Below are 19,754 nucleotides of genomic sequence, written 5' to 3' on the forward strand. Positions count from 1 at the left end.
GCTGTAACATATGAGACGTACAAACTGCTGCAATTTGACTTCACATCGTGTGTCAGCTTTCTTCGATAGTCTGTTACGAGCCTAGCGTAATGAGTTTATAGACAGCAGTCAGACGACGTTTAAATGGTAACAGCTCCACGCAACGGTTACCCAACAGTAAAGGACATGAGGCAATGTGTCAGTATGCGTAGTGGGAGGGGTGCTCATGTAATGTGAGCCCGTATAGCTCAGTCGGTAGAGCATTAGGCTTTTAACCTAAGGGTCCAGGGTTCAAGTCCCTGTTCGGGCGGAAATTTTAATACTTTGGTAGCCGCACGTCTAGTAGCGGTGTAAGCACTACGGAAAAGAATGCAGCTACGCCGTTTCCTGGCACTGCAGTGCTTTAAACGGTAGCAGTTGCATGTATCGGGAGGGTCTTGCGATACTGGCAGTCGTGGCCGAGTGGTTAAGGCGTCGGACTCGAAATCACATCCCCTCTGGCAGCGTAGGTTCGAATCCTACAGGCTGCGTGCGATTTTGCATAAAAACGAGCAGAAATTTTCGCACACATGTGACATGCGTGGGTGAATGCGGATCCAAACCAGTGACACCATTCTCAACAAGACGGAAATTTATGTTTAAGAATACTGTTTCGCGACGGCCGCAGTCTGTTGTGGCTATCGGTTCACCTCGCACGGACGCTAGTACTGCAGAAATCAGTCGCAGGCCCACGAACGCGCCCCCGTCCTTTTGTCACGCCGTCGCCGTGTTCGAGAGTACACAGATGTGCTCTAAAGTGTTGGACAGAGCGGGCATTCATTTCTTTTTAAGAATCGCAGTTCCATTCATTCGAGTGCGGCAAAAGCAGTGGGGCAGCGTTTCTTTTCTTAAGATCTCGCAGCTGCTTGCAAGTATGTCCGTCGTTTAAGACGACAGAAAACTAGCGTCAGCGGTGCGTCAGTGGGAAGTCGGTGAAGTCGCCATTGTAGCCATAAGCCAATAATTACGACACGCGAATCACTCGCACACCATGCAGCATGTACTAGAACGCTCGGCCGAGGGACCGGACGGCTCAGTCGGTAGAGCGCTAGACCTTCAACCAAAGGGTCCCGGGTTCAAGCCCCCGTCCAGGCGAAAACCAATACACTGTCTAAACAGCTAACGTGCTGGCAACGAAAGCACTACAGAAACGAGTGAGGCCATGTCGCGTTCTGCCATCAGATTGCTTGTAAAGGAGCAGATGCACTTGTAGAGACACACCTCTGCGACCGGCAGTCGTGGCCGAGTGGTTAAGGCGTCTGACTAGAAATCAGGTTCCCTCTGGGAGCGTAGGTTCGAGTCCTACCGACTGCGTTTCTTTTTTGTGTCAAGAGGTGAAGAACATCTCCAACGGAACCGTGAAATGAGCGAATACGTGGGAAACACTGCATTCGAGAAGCTTGTGAATTTTACAATTGTCCAGTGAGTGTCGACAAAACACGTAGCTCCTCTGCTGTAACATATGAGACGTACAAACTGCTGCAATTTGACTTCACATCGTGTGTCAGCTTTCTTCGATAGTCTGTTACGAGCCTAGCGTAATGAGTTTATAGACAGCAGTCAGACGACGTTTAAATGGTAACAGCTCCACGCAACGGTTACCCAACAGTAAAGGACATGAGGCAATGTGTCAGTATGCGTAGTGGGAGGGGTGCTCATGTAATGTGAGCCCGGATAGCTCAGTCGGTAGAGCATTAGGCTTTTAACCTAAGGGTCCAGGGTTCAAGTCCCTGTTCGGGCGGAAATTTTAATACTTTGGTAGCCGCACGTCTAGTAGCGGTGTAAGCACTACGGAAAAGAATGCAGCTACGCCGTTTCCTGGCACTGCAGTGCTTTAAACGGTAGCAGTTGCATGTATCGGGAGGGTCTTGCGATACTGGCAGTCGTGGCCGAGTGGTTAAGGCGTCGGACTCGAAATCACATCCCCTCTGGCAGCGTAGGTTCGAATCCTACAGGCTGCGTGCGATTTTGCATAAAAACGAGCAGAAATTTTCGCACACATGTGACATGCGTGGGTGAATGCGGATCCAAACCAGTGACACCATTCTCAACAAGACGGAAATTTATGTTTAAGAATACTGTTTCGCGACGGCCGCAGTCTGTTGTGGCTATCGGTTCACCTCGCACGGACGCTAGTACTGCAGAAATCAGTCGCAGGCCCACGAACGCGCCCCCGTCCTTTTGTCACGCCGTCGCCGTGTTCGAGAGTACACAGATGTGCTCTAAAGTGTTGGACAGAGCGGGCATTCATTTCTTTTTAAGAATCGCAGTTCCATTCATTCGAGTGCGGCAAAAGCAGTGGGGCAGCGTTTCTTTTCTTAAGATCTCGCAGCTGCTTGCAAGTATGTCCGTCGTTTAAGACGACAGAAAACTAGCGTCAGCGGTGCGTCAGTGGGAAGTCGGTGAAGTCGCCATTGTAGCCATAAGCCAATAATTACGACACGCGAATCACTCGCACACCATGCAGCATGTACTAGAACGCTCGGCCGAGGGACCGGACGGCTCAGTCGGTAGAGCGCTAGACCTTCAACCAAAGGGTCCCGGGTTCAAGCCCCCGTCCAGGCGAAAACCAATACACTGTCTAAACAGCTAACGTGCTGGCAACGAAAGCACTACAGAAACGAGTGAGGCCATGTCGCGTTCTGCCATCAGATTGCTTGTAAAGGAGCAGATGCACTTGTAGAGACACACCTCTGCGACCGGCAGTCGTGGCCGAGTGGTTAAGGCGTCTGACTAGAAATCAGATTCCCTCTGGGAGCGTAGGTTCGAGTCCTACCGACTGCGTTTCTTTTTTGTGTCAAGAGGTGAAGAACATCTCCAACGGAACCGTGAAATGAGCGAATACGTGGGAAACACTGCATTCGAGAAGCTTGTGAATTTTACAATTGTCCAGTGAGTGTCGACAAAACACGTAGCTCCTCTGCTGTAACATATGAGACGTACAAACTGCTGCAATTTGACTTCACATCGTGTGTCAGCTTTCTTCGATAGTCTGTTACGAGCCTAGCGTAATGAGTTTATAGACAGCAGTCAGACGACGTTTAAATGGTAACAGCTCCACGCAACGGTTACCCAACAGTAAAGGACATGAGGCAATGTGTCAGTATGCGTAGTGGGAGGGGTGCTCATGTAATGTGAGCCCGGATAGCTCAGTCGGTAGAGCATTAGGCTTTTAACCTAAGGGTCCAGGGTTCAAGTCCCTGTTCGGGCGGAAATTTTAATACTTTGGTAGCCGCACGTCTAGTAGCGGTGTAAGCACTACGGAAAAGAATGCAGCTACGCCGTTTCCTGGCACTGCAGTGCTTTAAACGGTAGCAGTTGCATGTATCGGGAGGGTCTTGCGATACTGGCAGTCGTGGCCGAGTGGTTAAGGCGTCGGACTCGAAATCACATCCCCTCTGGCAGCGTAGGTTCGAATCCTACAGGCTGCGTGCGATTTTGCATAAAAACGAGCAGAAATTTTCGCACACATGTGACATGCGTGGGTGAATGCGGATCCAAACCAGTGACACCATTCTCAACAAGACGGAAATTTATGTTTAAGAATACTGTTTCGCGACGGCCGCAGTCTGTTGTGGCTATCGGTTCACCTCGCACGGACGCTAGTACTGCAGAAATCAGTCGCAGGCCCACGAACGCGCCCCCGTCCTTTTGTCACGCCGTCGCCGTGTTCGAGAGTACACAGATGTGCTCTAAAGTGTTGGACAGAGCGGGCATTCATTTCTTTTTAAGAATCGCAGTTCCATTCATTCGAGTGCGGCAAAAGCAGTGGGGCAGCGTTTCTTTTCTTAAGATCTCGCAGCTGCTTGCAAGTATGTCCGTCGTTTAAGACGACAGAAAACTAGCGTCAGCGGTGCGTCAGTGGGAAGTCGGTGAAGTCGCCATTGTAGCCATAAGCCAATAATTACGACACGCGAATCACTCGCACACCATGCAGCATGTACTAGAACGCTCGGCCGAGGGACCGGACGGCTCAGTCGGTAGAGCGCTAGACCTTCAACCAAAGGGTCCCGGGTTCAAGCCCCCGTCCAGGCGAAAACCAATACACTGTCTAAACAGCTAACGTGCTGGCAACGAAAGCACTACAGAAACGAGTGAGGCCATGTCGCGTTCTGCCATCAGATTGCTTGTAAAGGAGCAGATGCACTTGTAGAGACACACCTCTGCGACCGGCAGTCGTCGCCGAGTGGTTAAGGCGTCTGACTAGAAATCAGATTCCCTCTGGGAGCGTAGGTTCGAGTCATACCGACTGCGTTTCTTTTTTGTGTCAAGAGGTGAAGAACATCTCCAACGGAACCGTGAAATGAGCGAATACGTGGGAAACACTGCATTCGAGAAGCTTGTGAATTTTACAATTGTCCAGTGAGTGTCGACAAAACACGTAGCTCCTCTGCTGTAACATATGAGACGTACAAACTGCTGCAATTTGACTTCACATCGTGTGTCAGCTTTCTTCGATAGTCTGTTACGAGCCTAGCGTAATGAGTTTATAGACAGCAGTCAGACGACGTTTAAATGGTAACAGCTCCACGCAACGGTTACCCAACAGTAAAGGACATGAGGCAATGTGTCAGTATGCGTAGTGGGAGGGGTGCTCATGTAATGTGAGCCCGGATAGCTCAGTCGGTAGAGCATTAGGCTTTTAACCTAAGGGTCCAGGGTTCAAGTCCCTGTTCGGGCGGAAATTTTAATACTTTGGTAGCCGCACGTCTAGTAGCGGTGTAAGCACTACGGAAAAGAATGCAGCTACGCCGTTTCCTGGCACTGCAGTGCTTTAAACGGTAGCAGTTGCATGTATCGGGAGGGTCTTGCGATACTGGCAGTCGTGGCCGAGTGGTTAAGGCGTCGGACTCGAAATCACATCCCCTCTGGGAGCGTAGGTTCGAATCCTACAGGCTGCGTGCGATTTTGCATAAAAACGAGCAGAAATTTTCGCACACATGTGACATGCGTGGGTGAATGCGGATCCAAACCAGTGACACCATTCTCAACAAGACGGAAATTTATGTTTAAGAATACTGTTTCGCGACGGCCGCAGTCTGTTGTGGCTATCGGTTCACCTCGCACGGACGCTAGTACTGCAGAAATCAGTCGCAGGCCCACGAACGCGCCCCCGTCCTTTTGTCACGCCGTCGCCGTGTTCGAGAGTACACAGATGTGCTCTAAAGTGTTGGACAGAGCGGGCATTCATTTCTTTTTAAGAATCGCAGTTCCATTCATTCGAGTGCGGCAAAAGCAGTGGGGCAGCGTTTCTTTTCTTAAGATCTCGCAGCTGCTTGCAAGTATGTCCGTCGTTTAAGACGACAGAAAACTAGCGTCAGCGGTGCGTCAGTGGGAAGTCGGTGAAGTCGCCATTGTAGCCATAAGCCAATAATTACGACACGCGAATCACTCGCACACCATGCAGCATGTACTAGAACGCTCGGCCGAGGGACCGGACGGCTCAGTCGGTAGAGCGCTAGACCTTCAACCAAAGGGTCCCGGGTTCAAGCCCCCGTCCAGGCGAAAACCAATACACTGTCTAAACAGCTAACGTGCTGGCAACGAAAGCACTACAGAAACGAGTGAGGCCATGTCGCGTTCTGCCATCAGATTGCTTGTAAAGGAGCAGATGCACTTGTAGAGACACACCTCTGCGACCGGCAGTCGTCGCCGAGTGGTTAAGGCGTCTGACTAGAAATCAGATTCCCTCTGGGAGCGTAGGTTCGAGTCATACCGACTGCGTTTCTTTTTTGTGTCAAGAGGTGAAGAACATCTCCAACGGAACCGTGAAATGAGCGAATACGTGGGAAACACTGCATTCGAGAAGCTTGTGAATTTTACAATTGTCCAGTGAGTGTCGACAAAACACGTAGCTCCTCTGCTGTAACATATGAGACGTACAAACTGCTGCAATTTGACTTCACATCGTGTGTCAGCTTTCTTCGATAGTCTGTTACGAGCCTAGCGTAATGAGTTTATAGACAGCAGTCAGACGACGTTTAAATGGTAACAGCTCCACGCAACGGTTACCCAACAGTAAAGGACATGAGGCAATGTGTCAGTATGCGTAGTGGGAGGGGTGCTCATGTAATGTGAGCCCGGATAGCTCAGTCGGTAGAGCATTAGGCTTTTAACCTAAGGGTCCAGGGTTCAAGTCCCTGTTCGGGCGGAAATTTTAATACTTTGGTAGCCGCACGTCTAGTAGCGGTGTAAGCACTACGGAAAAGAATGCAGCTACGCCGTTTCCTGGCACTGCAGTGCTTTAAACGGTAGCAGTTGCATGTATCGGGAGGGTCTTGCGATACTGGCAGTCGTGGCCGAGTGGTTAAGGCGTCGGACTCGAAATCACATCCCCTCTGGGAGCGTAGGTTCGAATCCTACAGGCTGCGTGCGATTTTGCATAAAAACGAGCAGAAATTTTCGCACACATGTGACATGCGTGGGTGAATGCGGATCCAAACCAGTGACACCATTCTCAACAAGACGGAAATTTATGTTTAAGAATACTGTTTCGCGACGGCCGCAGTCTGTTGTGGCTATCGGTTCACCTCGCACGGACGCTAGTACTGCAGAAATCAGTCGCAGGCCCACGAACGCGCCCCCGTCCTTTTGTCACGCCGTCGCCGTGTTCGAGAGTACACAGATGTGCTCTAAAGTGTTGGACAGAGCGGGCATTCATTTCTTTTTAAGAATCGCAGTTCCATTCATTCGAGTGCGGCAAAAGCAGTGGGGCAGCGTTTCTTTTCTTAAGATCTCGCAGCTGCTTGCAAGTATGTCCGTCGTTTAAGACGACAGAAAACTAGCGTCAGCGGTGCGTCAGTGGGAAGTCGGTGAAGTCGCCATTGTAGCCATAAGCCAATAATTACGACACGCGAATCACTCGCACACCATGCAGCATGTACTAGAACGCTCGGCCGAGGGACCGGACGGCTCAGTCGGTAGAGCGCTAGACCTTCAACCAAAGGGTCCCGGGTTCAAGCCCCCGTCCAGGCGAAAACCAATACACTGTCTAAACAGCTAACGTGCTGGCAACGAAAGCACTACAGAAACGAGTGAGGCCATGTCGCGTTCTGCCATCAGATTGCTTGTAAAGGAGCAGATGCACTTGTAGAGACACACCTCTGCGACCGGCAGTCGTGGCCGAGTGGTTAAGGCGTCTGACTAGAAATCAGATTCCCTCTGGGAGCGTAGGTTCGAGTCATACCGACTGCGTTTCTTTTTTGTGTCAAGAGGTGAAGAACATCTCCAACGGAACCGTGAAATGAGCGAATACGTGGGAAACACTGCATTCGAGAAGCTTGTGAATTTTACAATTGTCCAGTGAGTGTCGACATAACACGTAGCTCCTCTGCTGTAACATATGAGACGTACAAACTGCTGCAATTTGACTTCACATCGTGTGTCAGCTTTCTTCGATAGTCTGTTACGAGCCTAGCGTAATGAGTTTATAGACAGCAGTCAGACGACGTTTAAATGGTAACAGCTCCACGCAACGGTTACCCAACAGTAAAGGACATGAGGCAATGTGTCAGTATGCGTAGTGGGAGGGGTGCTCATGTAATGTGAGCCCGGATAGCTCAGTCGGTAGAGCATTAGGCTTTTAACCTAAGGGTCCAGGGTTCAAGTCCCTGTTCGGGCGGAAATTTTAATACTTTGGTAGCCGCACGTCTAGTAGCGGTGTAAGCACTACGGAAAAGAATGCAGCTACGCCGTTTCCTGGCACTGCAGTGCTTTAAACGGTAGCAGTTGCATGTATCGGGAGGGTCTTGCGATACTGGCAGTCGTGGCCGAGTGGTTAAGGCGTCGGACTCGAAATCACATCCCCTCTGGGAGCGTAGGTTCGAATCCTACAGGCTGCGTGCGATTTTGCATAAAAACGAGCAGAAATTTTCGCACACATGTGACATGCGTGGGTGAATGCGGATCCAAACCAGTGACACCATTCTCAACAAGACGGAAATTTATGTTTAAGAATACTGTTTCGCGACGGCCGCAGTCTGTTGTGGCTATCGGTTCACCTCGCACGGACGCTAGTACTGCAGAAATCAGTCGCAGGCCCACGAACGCGCCCCCGTCCTTTTGTCACGCCGTCGCCGTGTTCGAGAGTACACAGATGTGCTCTAAAGTGTTGGACAGAGCGGGCATTCATTTCTTTTTAAGAATCGCAGTTCCATTCATTCGAGTGCGGCAAAAGCAGTGGGGCAGCGTTTCTTTTCTTAAGATCTCGCAGCTGCTTGCAAGTATGTCCGTCGTTTAAGACGACAGAAAACTAGCGTCAGCGGTGCGTCAGTGGGAAGTCGGTGAAGTCGCCATTGTAGCCATAAGCCAATAATTACGACACGCGAATCACTCGCACACCATGCAGCATGTACTAGAACGCTCGGCCAAGGGACCGGACGGCTCAGTCGGTAGAGCGCTAGACCTTCAACCAAAGGGTCCCGGGTTCAAGCCCCCGTCCAGGCGAAAACCAATACACTGTCTAAACAGCTAACGTGCTGGCAACGAAAGCACTACAGAAACGAGTGAGGCCATGTCGCGTTCTGCCATCAGATTGCTTGTAAAGGAGCAGATGCACTTGTAGAGACACACCTCTGCGACCGGCAGTCGTGGCCGAGTGGTTAAGGCGTCTGACTAGAAATCAGATTCCCTCTGGGAGCGTAGGTTCGAGTCATACCGACTGCGTTTCTTTTTTGTGTCAAGAGGTGAAGAACATCTCCAACGGAACCGTGAAATGAGCGAATACGTGGGAAACACTGCATTCGAGAAGCTTGTGAATTTTACAATTGTCCAGTGAGTGTCGACAAAACACGTAGCTCCTCTGCTGTAACATATGAGACGTACAAACTGCTGCAATTTGACTTCACATCGTGTGTCAGCTTTCTTCGATAGTCTGTTACGAGCCTAGCGTAATGAGTTTATAGACAGCAGTCAGACGACGTTTAATTGGTAACAGCTCCACGCAACGGTTACCCAACAGTAAAGGACATGAGGCAATGTGTCAGTATGCGTAGTGGGAGGGGCGCTCATGTAATGTGAGCCCGGATAGCTCAGTCGGTAGAGCATTAGCCTTTTAACCTGAGGGTCCAGGGTTCAAGTCCCTGTTCGGGCGGAAATTTTAATACTTTGGTAGCCGCACGTCTAGTAGCGGTGTAAGCACTACGGAAAAGAATGCAGCTACGCCGTTTCCTGGCACTGCAGTGCTTTAAACGGTAGCAGTTGCATGTATCGGGAGGGTCTTGCGATACTGGCAGTCGTGGCCGAGTGGTTAAGGCGTCGGACTCGAAATCACATCCCCTCTGGGAGCGTAGGTTCGAATCCTACAGGCTGCGTGCGATTTTGCATAAAAACGAGCAGAAATTTTCGCACACATGTGACATGCGTGGGTGAATGCGGATCCAAACCAGTGACACCATTCTCAACAAGACGGAAATTTATGTTTAAGAATACTGTTTCGCGACGGCCGCAGTCTGTTGTGGCTATCGGTTCACCTCGCACGGACGCTAGTACTGCAGAAATCAGTCGCAGGCCCACGAACGCGCCCCCGTCCTTTTGTCGCGCCGTCGCCGTGTTCGAGAGTACACAGATGTGCTCTAAAGTGTTGGACAGAGCGGGCATTCATTTCTTTTTAAGAATCGCAGTTCCATTCATTCGAGTGCGGCAAAAGCAGTGGGGCAGCGTTTCTTTTCTTAAGATCTCGCAGCTGCTTGCAAGTATGTCCGTCGTTTAAGACGACAGAAAACTAGCGTCAGCGGTGCGTCAGTGGGAAGTCGGTGAAGTCGCCATTGGAGCCATAAGCCAATAATTACGACACGCGAATCACTCGCACACCATGCAGCATGTACTAGAACGCTCGGCCGAGGGACCGGACGGCTCAGTCGGTAGAGCGCTAGACCTTCAACCAAAGGGTCCCGGGTTCAAGCCCCCGTCCAGGCGAAAACCAATACACTGTCTAAACAGCTAACGTGCTGGCAACGAAAGCACTACAGAAACGAGTGAGGCCATGTCGCGTTCTGCCATCAGATTGCTTGTAAAGGAGCAGATGCACTTGTAGAGACACACCTCTGCGACCGGCAGTCGTGGCCGAGTGGTTAAGGCGTCTGACTAGAAATCAGATTCCCTCTGGGAGCGTAGGTTCGAGTCATACCGACTGCGTTTCTTTTTTGTGTCAAGAGGTGAAGAACATCTCCAACGGAACCGTGAAATGAGCGAATACGTGGGAAACACTGCATTCGAGAAGCTTGTGAATTTTACAATTGTCCAGTGAGTGTCGACAAAACACGTAGCTCCTCTGCTGTAACATATGAGACGTACAAACTGCTGCAATTTGACTTCACATCGTGTGTCAGCTTTCTTCGATAGTCTGTTACGAGCCTAGCGTAATGAGTTTATAGACAGCAGTCAGACGACGTTTAATTGGTAACAGCTCCACGCAACGGTTACCCAACAGTAAAGGACATGAGGCAATGTGTCAGTATGCGTAGTGGGAGGGGCGCTCATGTAATGTGAGCCCGGATAGCTCAGTCGGTAGAGCATTAGCCTTTTAACCTGAGGGTCCAGGGTTCAAGTCCCTGTTCGGGCGGAAATTTTAATACTTTGGTAGCCGCACGTCTAGTAGCGGTGTAAGCACTACGGAAAAGAATGCAGCTACGCCGTTTCCTGGCACTGCAGTGCTTTAAACGGTAGCAGTTGCATGTATCGGGAGGGTCTTGCGATACTGGCAGTCGTGGCCGAGTGGTTAAGGCGTCGGACTCGAAATCACATCCCCTCTGGGAGCGTAGGTTCGAATTCTACAGGCTGCGTGCGATTTTGCATAAAAACGAGCAGAAATTTTCGCACACATGTGACATGCGTGGGTGAATGCGGATCCAAACCAGTGACACCATTCTCAACAAGACGGAAATTTATGTTTAAGAATACTGTTTCGCGACGGCCGCAGTCTGTTGTGGCTATCGGTTCACCTCGCACGGACGCTAGTACTGCAGAAATCAGTCGCAGGCCCACGAACGCGCCCCCGTCCTTTTGTCGCGCCGTCGCCGTGTTCGAGAGTACACAGATGTGCTCTAAAGTGTTGGACAGAGCGGGCATTCATTTCTTTTTAAGAATCGCAGTTCCATTCATTCGAGTGCGGCAAAAGCAGTGGGGCAGCGTTTCTTTTCTTAAGATCTCGCAGCTGCTTGCAAGTATGTCCGTCGTTTAAGACGACAGAAAACTAGCGTCAGCGGTGCGTCAGTGGGAAGTCGGTGAAGTCGCCATTGTAGCCATAAGCCAATAATTACGACACGCGAATCACTCGCACACCATGCAGCATGTACTAGAACGCTCGGCCGAGGGACCGGACGGCTCAGTCGGTAGAGCGCTAGACCTTCAACCAAAGGGTCCCGGGTTCAAGCCCCCGTCCAGGCGAAAACCAATACACTGTCTAAACAGCTAACGTGCTGGCAACGAAAGCACTACAGAAACGAGTGAGGCCATGTCGCGTTCTGCCATCAGATTGCTTGTAAAGGAGCAGATGCACTTGTAGAGACACACCTCTGCGACCGGCAGTCGTCGCCGAGTGGTTAAGGCGTCTGACTAGAAATCAGATTCCCTCTGGGAGCGTAGGTTCGAGTCATACCGACTGCGTTTCTTTTTTGTGTCAAGAGGTGAAGAACATCTCCAACGGAACCGTGAAATGAGCGAATACGTGGGAAACACTGCATTCGAGAAGCTTGTGAATTTTACAATTGTCCAGTGAGTGTCGACAAAACACGTAGCTCCTCTGCTGTAACATATGAGACGTACAAACTGCTGCAATTTGACTTCACATCGTGTGTCAGCTTTCTTCGATAGTCTGTTACGAGCCTAGCGTAATGAGTTTATAGACAGCAGTCAGACGACGTTTAAATGGTAACAGCTCCACGCAACGGTTACCCAACAGTAAAGGACATGAGGCAATGTGTCAGTATGCGTAGTGGGAGGGGTGCTCATGTAATGTGAGCCCGGATAGCTCAGTCGGTAGAGCATTAGGCTTTTAACCTAAGGGTCCAGGGTTCAAGTCCCTGTTCGGGCGGAAATTTTAATACTTTGGTAGCCGCACGTCTAGTAGCGGTGTAAGCACTACGGAAAAGAATGCAGCTACGCCGTTTCCTGGCACTGCAGTGCTTTAAACGGTAGCAGTTGCATGTATCGGGAGGGTCTTGCGATACTGGCAGTCGTGGCCGAGTGGTTAAGGCGTCGGACTCGAAATCACATCCCCTCTGGGAGCGTAGGTTCGAATCCTACAGGCTGCGTGCGATTTTGCATAAAAACGAGCAGAAATTTTCGCACACATGTGACATGCGTGGGTGAATGCGGATCCAAACCAGTGACACCATTCTCAACAAGACGGAAATTTATGTTTAAGAATACTGTTTCGCGACGGCCGCAGTCTGTTGTGGCTATCGGTTCACCTCGCACGGACGCTAGTACTGCAGAAATCAGTCGCAGGCCCACGAACGCGCCCCCGTCCTTTTGTCACGCCGTCGCCGTGTTCGAGAGTACACAGATGTGCTCTAAAGTGTTGGACAGAGCGGGCATTCATTTCTTTTTAAGAATCGCAGTTCCATTCATTCGAGTGCGGCAAAAGCAGTGGGGCAGCGTTTCTTTTCTTAAGATCTCGCAGCTGCTTGCAAGTATGTCCGTCGTTTAAGACGACAGAAAACTAGCGTCAGCGGTGCGTCAGTGGGAAGTCGGTGAAGTCGCCATTGGAGCCATAAGCCAATAATTACGACACGCGAATCACTCGCACACCATGCAGCATGTACTAGAACGCTCGGCCGAGGGACCGGACGGCTCAGTCGGTAGAGCGCTAGACCTTCAACCAAAGGGTCCCGGGTTCAAGCCCCCGTCCAGGCGAAAACCAATACACTGTCTAAACAGCTAACGTGCTGGCAACGAAAGCACTACAGAAACGAGTGAGGCCATGTCGCGTTCTGCCATCAGATTGCTTGTAAAGGAGCAGATGCACTTGTAGAGACACACCTCTGCGACCGGCAGTCGTGGCCGAGTGGTTAAGGCGTCTGACTAGAAATCAGATTCCCTCTGGGAGCGTAGGTTCGAGTCATACCGACTGCGTTTCTTTTTTGTGTCAAGAGGTGAAGAACATCTCCAACGGAACCGTGAAATGAGCGAATACGTGGGAAACACTGCATTCGAGAAGCTTGTGAATTTTACAATTGTCCAGTGAGTGTCGACAAAACACGTAGCTCCTCTGCTGTAACATATGAGACGTACAAACTGCTGCAATTTGACTTCACATCGTGTGTCAGCTTTCTTCGATAGTCTGTTACGAGCCTAGCGTAATGAGTTTATAGACAGCAGTCAGACGACGTTTAATTGGTAACAGCTCCACGCAACGGTTACCCAACAGTAAAGGACATGAGGCAATGTGTCAGTATGCGTAGTGGGAGGGGCGCTCATGTAATGTGAGCCCGGATAGCTCAGTCGGTAGAGCATTAGCCTTTTAACCTGAGGGTCCAGGGTTCAAGTCCCTGTTCGGGCGGAAATTTTAATACTTTGGTAGCCGCACGTCTAGTAGCGGTGTAAGCACTACGGAAAAGAATGCAGCTACGCCGTTTCCTGGCACTGCAGTGCTTTAAACGGTAGCAGTTGCATGTATCGGGAGGGTCTTGCGATACTGGCAGTCGTGGCCGAGTGGTTAAGGCGTCGGACTCGAAATCACATCCCCTCTGGGAGCGTAGGTTCGAATTCTACAGGCTGCGTGCGATTTTGCATAAAAACGAGCAGAAATTTTCGCACACATGTGACATGCGTGGGTGAATGCGGATCCAAACCAGTGACACCATTCTCAACAAGACGGAAATTTATGTTTAAGAATACTGTTTCGCGACGGCCGCAGTCTGTTGTGGCTATCGGTTCACCTCGCACGGACGCTAGTACTGCAGAAATCAGTCGCAGGCCCACGAACGCGCCCCCGTCCTTTTGTCACGCCGTCGCCGTGTTCGAGAGTACACAGATGTGCTCTAAAGTGTTGGACAGAGCGGGCATTCATTTCTTTTTAAGAATCGCAGTTCCATTCATTCGAGTGCGGCAAAAGCAGTGGGGCAGCGTTTCTTTTCTTAAGATCTCGCAGCTGCTTGCAAGTATGTCCGTCGTTTAAGACGACAGAAAACTAGCGTCAGCGGTGCGTCAGTGGGAAGTCGGTGAAGTCGCCATTGGAGCCATAAGCCAATAATTACGACACGCGAATCACTCGCACACCATGCAGCATGTACTAGAACGCTCGGCCGAGGGACCGGACGGCTCAGTCGGTAGAGCGCTAGACCTTCAACCAAAGGGTCCCGGGTTCAAGCCCCCGTCCAGGCGAAAACCAATACACTGTCTAAACAGCTAACGTGCTGGCAACGAAAGCACTACAGAAACGAGTGAGGCCATGTCGCGTTCTGCCATCAGATTGCTTGTAAAGGAGCAGATGCACTTGTAGAGACACACCTCTGCGACCGGCAGTCGTGGCCGAGTGGTTAAGGCGTCTGACTAGAAATCAGATTCCCTCTGGGAGCGTAGGTTCGAGTCATACCGACTGCGTTTCTTTTTTGTGTCAAGAGGTGAAGAACATCTCCAACGGAACCGTGAAATGAGCGAATACGTGGGAAACACTGCATTCGAGAAGCTTGTGAATTTTACAATTGTCCAGTGAGTGTCGACAAAACACGTAGCTCCTCTGCTGTAACATATGAGACGTACAAACTGCTGCAATTTGACTTCACATCGTGTGTCAGCTTTCTTCGATAGTCTGTTACGAGCCTAGCGTAATGAGTTTATAGACAGCAGTCAGACGACGTTTAATTGGTAACAGCTCCACGCAACGGTTACCCAACAGTAAAGGACATGAGGCAATGTGTCAGTATGCGTAGTGGGAGGGGCGCTCATGTAATGTGAGCCCGGATAGCTCAGTCGGTAGAGCATTAGCCTTTTAACCTGAGGGTCCAGGGTTCAAGTCCCTGTTCGGGCGGAAATTTTAATACTTTGGTAGCCGCACGTCTAGTAGCGGTGTAAGCACTACGGAAAAGAATGCAGCTACGCCGTTTCCTGGCACTGCAGTGCTTTAAACGGTAGCAGTTGCATGTATCGGGAGGGTCTTGCGATACTGGCAGTCGTGGCCGAGTGGTTAAGGCGTCGGACTCGAAATCACATCCCCTCTGGGAGCGTAGGTTCGAATTCTACAGGCTGCGTGCGATTTTGCATAAAAACGAGCAGAAATTTTCGCACACATGTGACATGCGTGGGTGAATGCGGATCCAAACCAGTGACACCATTCTCAACAAGACGGAAATTTATGTTTAAGAATACTGTTTCGCGACGGCCGCAGTCTGTTGTGGCTATCGGTTCACCTCGCACGGACGCTAGTACTGCAGAAATCAGTCGCAGGCCCACGAACGCGCCCCCGTCCTTTTGTCGCGCCGTCGCCGTGTTCGAGAGTACACAGATGTGCTCTAAAGTGTTGGACAGAGCGGGCATTCATTTCTTTTTAAGAATCGCAGTTCCATTCATTCGAGTGCGGCAAAAGCAGTGGGGCAGCGTTTCTTTTCTTAAGATCTCGCAGCTGCTTGCAAGTATGTCCGTCGTTTAAGACGACAGAAAACTAGCGTCAGCGGTGCGTCAGTGGGAAGTCGGTGAAGTCGCCATTGTAGCCATAAGCCAATAATTACGACACGCGAATCACTCGCACACCATGCAGCATGTACTAGAACGCTCGGCCGAGGGACCGGACGGCTCAGTCGGTAGAGCGCTAGACCTTCAACCAAAGGGTCCCGGGTTCAAGCCCCCGTCCAGGCGAAAACCAATACACTGTCTAAACAGCTAACGTGCTGGCAACGAAAGCACTACAGAAACGAGTGAGGCCATGTCGCGTTCTGCCATCAGATTGCTTGTAAAGGAGCAGATGCACTTGTAGAGACACACCTCTGCGACCGGCAGTCGTCGCCGAGTGGTTAAGGCGTCTGACTAGAAATCAGATTCCCTCTGGGAGCGTAGGTTCGAGTCATACCGACTGCGTTTCTTTTTTGTGTCAAGAGGTGAAGAACATCTCCAACGGAACCGTGAAATGAGCGAATACGTGGGAAACACTGCATTCGAGAAGCTTGTGAATTTTACAATTGTCCAGTGAGTGTCGACAAAACACGTAGCTCCTCTGCTGTAACATATGAGACGTACAAACTGCTGCAATTTGACTTCACATCGTGTGTCAGCTTTCTTCGATAGTCTGTTACGAGCCTAGCGTAATGAGTTTATAGACAGCAGTCAGACGACGTTTAAATGGTAACAGCTCCACGCAACGGTTACCCAACAGTAAAGGACATGAGGCAATGTGTCAGTATGCGTAGTGGGAGGGGTGCTCATGTAATGTGAGCCCGGATAGCTCAGTCGGTAGAGCATTAGGCTTTTAACCTAAGGGTCCAGGGTTCAAGTCCCTGTTCGGGCGGAAATTTTAATACTTTGGTAGCCGCACGTCTAGTAGCGGTGTAAGCACTACGGAAAAGAATGCAGCTACGCCGTTTCCTGGCACTGCAGTGCTTTAAACGGTAGCAGTTGCATGTATCGGGAGGGTCTTGCGATACTGGCAGTCGTGGCCGAGTGGTTAAGGCGTCGGACTCGAAATCACATCCCCTCTGGGAGCGTAGGTTCGAATCCTACAGGCTGCGTGCGATTTTGCATAAAAACGAGCAGAAATTTTCGCACACATGTGACATGCGTGGGTGAATGCGGATCCAAACCAGTGACACCATTCTCAACAAGACGGAAATTTATGTTTAAGAATACTGTTTCGCGACGGCCGCAGTCTGTTGTGGCTATCGGTTCACCTCGCACGGACGCTAGTACTGCAGAAATCAGTCGCAGGCCCACGAACGCGCCCCCGTCCTTTTGTCACGCCGTCGCCGTGTTCGAGAGTACACAGATGTGCTCTAAAGTGTTGGACAGAGCGGGCATTCATTTCTTTTTAAGAATCGCAGTTCCATTCATTCGAGTGCGGCAAAAGCAGTGGGGCAGCGTTTCTTTTCTTAAGATCTCGCAGCTGCTTGCAAGTATGTCCGTCGTTTAAGACGACAGAAAACTAGCGTCAGCGGTGCGTCAGTGGGAAGTCGGTGAAGTCGCCATTGTAGCCATAAGCCAATAATTACGACACGCGAATCACTCGCACACCATGCAGCATGTACTAGAACGCTCGGCCGAGGGACCGGACGGCTCAGTCGGTAGAGCGCTAGACCTTCAACCAAAGGGTCCCGGGTTCAAGCCCCCGTCCAGGCGAAAACCAATACACTGTCTAAACAGCTAACGTGCTGGCAACGAAAGCACTACAGAAACGAGTGAGGCCATGTCGCGTTCTGCCATCAGATTGCTTGTAAAGGAGCAGATGCACTTGTAGAGACACACCTCTGCGACCGGCAGTCGTGGCCGAGTGGTTAAGGCGTCTGACTAGAAATCAGATTCCCTCTGGGAGCGTAGGTTCGAGTCATACCGACTGCGTTTCTTTTTTGTGTCAAGAGGTGAAGAACATCTCCAACGGAACCGTGAAATGAGCGAATACGTGGGAAACACTGCATTCGAGAAGCTTGTGAATTTTACAATTGTCCAGTGAGTGTCGACATAACACGTAGCTCCTCTGCTGTAACATATGAGACGTACAAACTGCTGCAATTTGACTTCACATCGTGTGTCAGCTTTCTTCGATAGTCTGTTACGAGCCTAGCGTAATGAGTTTATAGACAGCAGTCAGACGACGTTTAAATGGTAACAGCTCCACGCAACGGTTACCCAACAGTAAAGGACATGAGGCAATGTGTCAGTATGCGTAGTGGGAGGGGTGCTCATGTAATGTGAGCCCGGATAGCTCAGTCGGTAGAGCATTAGGCTTTTAACCTAAGGGTCCAGGGTTCAAGTCCCTGTTCGGGCGGAAATTTTAATACTTTGGTAGCCGCACGTCTAGTAGCGGTGTAAGCACTACGGAAAAGAATGCAGCTACGCCGTTTCCTGGCACTGCAGTGCTTTAAACGGTAGCAGTTGCATGTATCGGGAGGGTCTTGCGATACTGGCAGTCGTGGCCGAGTGGTTAAGGCGTCGGACTCGAAATCACATCCCCTCTGGGAGCGTAGGTTCGAATCCTACAGGCTGCGTGCGATTTTGCATAAAAACGAGCAGAAATTTTCGCACACATGTGACATGCGTGGGTGAATGCGGATCCAAACCAGTGACACCATTCTCAACAAGACGGAAATTTATGTTTAAGAATACTGTTTCGCGACGGCCGCAGTCTGTTGTGGCTATCGGTTCACCTCGCACGGACGCTAGTACTGCAGAAATCAGTCGCAGGCCCACGAACGCGCCCCCGTCCTTTTGTCACGCCGTCGCCGTGTTCGAGAGTACACAGATGTGCTCTAAAGTGTTGGACAGAGCGGGCATTCATTTCTTTTTAAGAATCGCAGTTCCATTCATTCGAGTGCGGCAAAAGCAGTGGGGCAGCGTTTCTTTTCTTAAGATCTCGCAGCTGCTTGCAAGTATGTCCGTCGTTTAAGACGACAGAAAACTAGCGTCAGCGGTGCGTCAGTGGGAAGTCGGTGAAGTCGCCATTGTAGCCATAAGCCAATAATTACGACACGCGAATCACTCGCACACCATGCAGCATGTACTAGAACGCTCGGCCAAGGGACCGGACGGCTCAGTCGGTAGAGCGCTAGACCTTCAACCAAAGGGTCCCGGGTTCAAGCCCCCGTCCAGGCGAAAACCAATACACTGTCTAAACAGCTAACGTGCTGGCAACGAAAGCACTACAGAAACGAGTGAGGCCATGTCGCGTTCTGCCATCAGATTGCTTGTAAAGGAGCAGATGCACTTGTAGAGACACACCTCTGCGACCGGCAGTCGTGGCCGAGTGGTTAAGGCGTCTGACTAGAAATCAGATTCCCTCTGGGAGCGTAGGTTCGAGTCATACCGACTGCGTTTCTTTTTTGTGTCAAGAGGTGAAGAACATCTCCAACGGAACCGTGAAATGAGCGAATACGTGGGAAACACTGCATTCGAGAAGCTTGTGAATTTTACAATTGTCCAGTGAGTGTCGACAAAACACGTAGCTCCTCTGCTGTAACATATGAGACGTACAAACTGCTGCAATTTGACTTCACATCGTGTGTCAGCTTTCTTCGATAGTCTGTTACGAGCCTAGCGTAATGAGTTTATAGACAGCAGTCAGACGACGTTTAATTGGTAACAGCTCCACGCAACGGTTACCCAACAGTAAAGGACATGAGGCAATGTGTCAGTATGCGTAGTGGGAGGGGCGCTCATGTAATGTGAGCCCGGATAGTCTCAGTCGGTAGAGCATTAGCCTTTTAACCTGAGGGTCCAGGGTTCAAGTCCCTGTTCGGGCGGAAATTTTAATACTTTGGTAGCCGCACGTCTAGTAGCGGTGTAAGCACTACGGAAAAGAATGCAGCTACGCCGTTTCCTGGCACTGCAGTGCTTTAAACGGTAGCAGTTGCATGTATCGGGAGGGTCTTGCGATACTGGCAGTCGTGGCCGAGTGGTTAAGGCGTCGGACTCGAAATCACATCCCCTCTGGGAGCGTAGGTTCGAATCCTACAGGCTGCGTGCGATTTTGCATAAAAACGAGCAGAAATTTTCGCACACATGTGACATGCGTGGGTGAATGCGGATCCAAACCAGTGACACCATTCTCAACAAGACGGAAATTTATGTTTAAGAATACTGTTTCGCGACGGCCG

At 50.6% G+C, this 19,754-nt stretch overlaps 35 non-coding genes across 35 annotated transcripts; all 35 read left to right on the forward strand.

Annotated features, from left to right (window-relative positions):
* Positions 1-216: 216 nt before the first annotated feature.
* Positions 217-289, forward strand: Trnak-uuu (transfer RNA lysine (anticodon UUU)). Its single transcript has one exon. It is a non-coding gene; the product is annotated as a tRNA-Lys (tRNA).
* A 961-nt stretch (positions 290-1,250) lies between these two features.
* On the forward strand, positions 1,251-1,332 carry Trnas-aga (transfer RNA serine (anticodon AGA)). The gene has a single exon. It is a non-coding gene; the product is annotated as a tRNA-Ser (tRNA).
* A 354-nt stretch (positions 1,333-1,686) lies between these two features.
* Trnak-uuu (transfer RNA lysine (anticodon UUU)) lies at positions 1,687-1,759 on the forward strand. The gene has a single exon. It is a non-coding gene; the product is annotated as a tRNA-Lys (tRNA).
* Positions 1,760-2,720: 961 nt separating this feature from the next.
* On the forward strand, positions 2,721-2,802 carry Trnas-aga (transfer RNA serine (anticodon AGA)). The gene has a single exon. It is a non-coding gene; the product is annotated as a tRNA-Ser (tRNA).
* Positions 2,803-3,156: 354 nt separating this feature from the next.
* On the forward strand, positions 3,157-3,229 carry Trnak-uuu (transfer RNA lysine (anticodon UUU)). Its single transcript has one exon. It is a non-coding gene; the product is annotated as a tRNA-Lys (tRNA).
* Positions 3,230-4,190: 961 nt separating this feature from the next.
* Trnas-aga (transfer RNA serine (anticodon AGA)) lies at positions 4,191-4,272 on the forward strand. The gene has a single exon. It is a non-coding gene; the product is annotated as a tRNA-Ser (tRNA).
* A 354-nt stretch (positions 4,273-4,626) lies between these two features.
* On the forward strand, positions 4,627-4,699 carry Trnak-uuu (transfer RNA lysine (anticodon UUU)). The gene has a single exon. It is a non-coding gene; the product is annotated as a tRNA-Lys (tRNA).
* A 138-nt stretch (positions 4,700-4,837) lies between these two features.
* Positions 4,838-4,919, forward strand: Trnas-cga (transfer RNA serine (anticodon CGA)). Its single transcript has one exon. It is a non-coding gene; the product is annotated as a tRNA-Ser (tRNA).
* A 741-nt stretch (positions 4,920-5,660) lies between these two features.
* On the forward strand, positions 5,661-5,742 carry Trnas-aga (transfer RNA serine (anticodon AGA)). The gene has a single exon. It is a non-coding gene; the product is annotated as a tRNA-Ser (tRNA).
* A 354-nt stretch (positions 5,743-6,096) lies between these two features.
* On the forward strand, positions 6,097-6,169 carry Trnak-uuu (transfer RNA lysine (anticodon UUU)). The gene has a single exon. It is a non-coding gene; the product is annotated as a tRNA-Lys (tRNA).
* Positions 6,170-6,307: 138 nt separating this feature from the next.
* Positions 6,308-6,389, forward strand: Trnas-cga (transfer RNA serine (anticodon CGA)). The gene has a single exon. It is a non-coding gene; the product is annotated as a tRNA-Ser (tRNA).
* A 741-nt stretch (positions 6,390-7,130) lies between these two features.
* Trnas-aga (transfer RNA serine (anticodon AGA)) lies at positions 7,131-7,212 on the forward strand. Its single transcript has one exon. It is a non-coding gene; the product is annotated as a tRNA-Ser (tRNA).
* A 354-nt stretch (positions 7,213-7,566) lies between these two features.
* On the forward strand, positions 7,567-7,639 carry Trnak-uuu (transfer RNA lysine (anticodon UUU)). Its single transcript has one exon. It is a non-coding gene; the product is annotated as a tRNA-Lys (tRNA).
* A 138-nt stretch (positions 7,640-7,777) lies between these two features.
* On the forward strand, positions 7,778-7,859 carry Trnas-cga (transfer RNA serine (anticodon CGA)). The gene has a single exon. It is a non-coding gene; the product is annotated as a tRNA-Ser (tRNA).
* Positions 7,860-8,600: 741 nt separating this feature from the next.
* Trnas-aga (transfer RNA serine (anticodon AGA)) lies at positions 8,601-8,682 on the forward strand. Its single transcript has one exon. It is a non-coding gene; the product is annotated as a tRNA-Ser (tRNA).
* Positions 8,683-9,036: 354 nt separating this feature from the next.
* Positions 9,037-9,109, forward strand: Trnak-uuu (transfer RNA lysine (anticodon UUU)). Its single transcript has one exon. It is a non-coding gene; the product is annotated as a tRNA-Lys (tRNA).
* A 138-nt stretch (positions 9,110-9,247) lies between these two features.
* On the forward strand, positions 9,248-9,329 carry Trnas-cga (transfer RNA serine (anticodon CGA)). Its single transcript has one exon. It is a non-coding gene; the product is annotated as a tRNA-Ser (tRNA).
* A 741-nt stretch (positions 9,330-10,070) lies between these two features.
* Trnas-aga (transfer RNA serine (anticodon AGA)) lies at positions 10,071-10,152 on the forward strand. Its single transcript has one exon. It is a non-coding gene; the product is annotated as a tRNA-Ser (tRNA).
* Positions 10,153-10,506: 354 nt separating this feature from the next.
* Trnak-uuu (transfer RNA lysine (anticodon UUU)) lies at positions 10,507-10,579 on the forward strand. Its single transcript has one exon. It is a non-coding gene; the product is annotated as a tRNA-Lys (tRNA).
* Positions 10,580-11,540: 961 nt separating this feature from the next.
* On the forward strand, positions 11,541-11,622 carry Trnas-aga (transfer RNA serine (anticodon AGA)). Its single transcript has one exon. It is a non-coding gene; the product is annotated as a tRNA-Ser (tRNA).
* Positions 11,623-11,976: 354 nt separating this feature from the next.
* On the forward strand, positions 11,977-12,049 carry Trnak-uuu (transfer RNA lysine (anticodon UUU)). Its single transcript has one exon. It is a non-coding gene; the product is annotated as a tRNA-Lys (tRNA).
* Positions 12,050-12,187: 138 nt separating this feature from the next.
* Trnas-cga (transfer RNA serine (anticodon CGA)) lies at positions 12,188-12,269 on the forward strand. The gene has a single exon. It is a non-coding gene; the product is annotated as a tRNA-Ser (tRNA).
* A 741-nt stretch (positions 12,270-13,010) lies between these two features.
* Trnas-aga (transfer RNA serine (anticodon AGA)) lies at positions 13,011-13,092 on the forward strand. Its single transcript has one exon. It is a non-coding gene; the product is annotated as a tRNA-Ser (tRNA).
* Positions 13,093-13,446: 354 nt separating this feature from the next.
* On the forward strand, positions 13,447-13,519 carry Trnak-uuu (transfer RNA lysine (anticodon UUU)). The gene has a single exon. It is a non-coding gene; the product is annotated as a tRNA-Lys (tRNA).
* Positions 13,520-14,480: 961 nt separating this feature from the next.
* On the forward strand, positions 14,481-14,562 carry Trnas-aga (transfer RNA serine (anticodon AGA)). Its single transcript has one exon. It is a non-coding gene; the product is annotated as a tRNA-Ser (tRNA).
* A 354-nt stretch (positions 14,563-14,916) lies between these two features.
* On the forward strand, positions 14,917-14,989 carry Trnak-uuu (transfer RNA lysine (anticodon UUU)). Its single transcript has one exon. It is a non-coding gene; the product is annotated as a tRNA-Lys (tRNA).
* Positions 14,990-15,950: 961 nt separating this feature from the next.
* On the forward strand, positions 15,951-16,032 carry Trnas-aga (transfer RNA serine (anticodon AGA)). The gene has a single exon. It is a non-coding gene; the product is annotated as a tRNA-Ser (tRNA).
* A 354-nt stretch (positions 16,033-16,386) lies between these two features.
* On the forward strand, positions 16,387-16,459 carry Trnak-uuu (transfer RNA lysine (anticodon UUU)). The gene has a single exon. It is a non-coding gene; the product is annotated as a tRNA-Lys (tRNA).
* A 138-nt stretch (positions 16,460-16,597) lies between these two features.
* Trnas-cga (transfer RNA serine (anticodon CGA)) lies at positions 16,598-16,679 on the forward strand. Its single transcript has one exon. It is a non-coding gene; the product is annotated as a tRNA-Ser (tRNA).
* Positions 16,680-17,420: 741 nt separating this feature from the next.
* Positions 17,421-17,502, forward strand: Trnas-aga (transfer RNA serine (anticodon AGA)). The gene has a single exon. It is a non-coding gene; the product is annotated as a tRNA-Ser (tRNA).
* Positions 17,503-17,856: 354 nt separating this feature from the next.
* Positions 17,857-17,929, forward strand: Trnak-uuu (transfer RNA lysine (anticodon UUU)). The gene has a single exon. It is a non-coding gene; the product is annotated as a tRNA-Lys (tRNA).
* Positions 17,930-18,067: 138 nt separating this feature from the next.
* Positions 18,068-18,149, forward strand: Trnas-cga (transfer RNA serine (anticodon CGA)). The gene has a single exon. It is a non-coding gene; the product is annotated as a tRNA-Ser (tRNA).
* A 741-nt stretch (positions 18,150-18,890) lies between these two features.
* On the forward strand, positions 18,891-18,972 carry Trnas-aga (transfer RNA serine (anticodon AGA)). Its single transcript has one exon. It is a non-coding gene; the product is annotated as a tRNA-Ser (tRNA).
* Positions 18,973-19,326: 354 nt separating this feature from the next.
* On the forward strand, positions 19,327-19,400 carry Trnak-uuu (transfer RNA lysine (anticodon UUU)). Its single transcript has one exon. It is a non-coding gene; the product is annotated as a tRNA-Lys (tRNA).
* A 138-nt stretch (positions 19,401-19,538) lies between these two features.
* On the forward strand, positions 19,539-19,620 carry Trnas-cga (transfer RNA serine (anticodon CGA)). The gene has a single exon. It is a non-coding gene; the product is annotated as a tRNA-Ser (tRNA).
* The last annotated feature ends 134 nt before the right edge of the window (positions 19,621-19,754 follow it).

The sequence above is a fragment of the Schistocerca cancellata genome, chromosome 3 (assembly GCF_023864275.1).
Source record: "Schistocerca cancellata isolate TAMUIC-IGC-003103 chromosome 3, iqSchCanc2.1, whole genome shotgun sequence".
NCBI classification, from domain to species: Eukaryota; Metazoa; Arthropoda; class Insecta; order Orthoptera; family Acrididae; genus Schistocerca; species Schistocerca cancellata.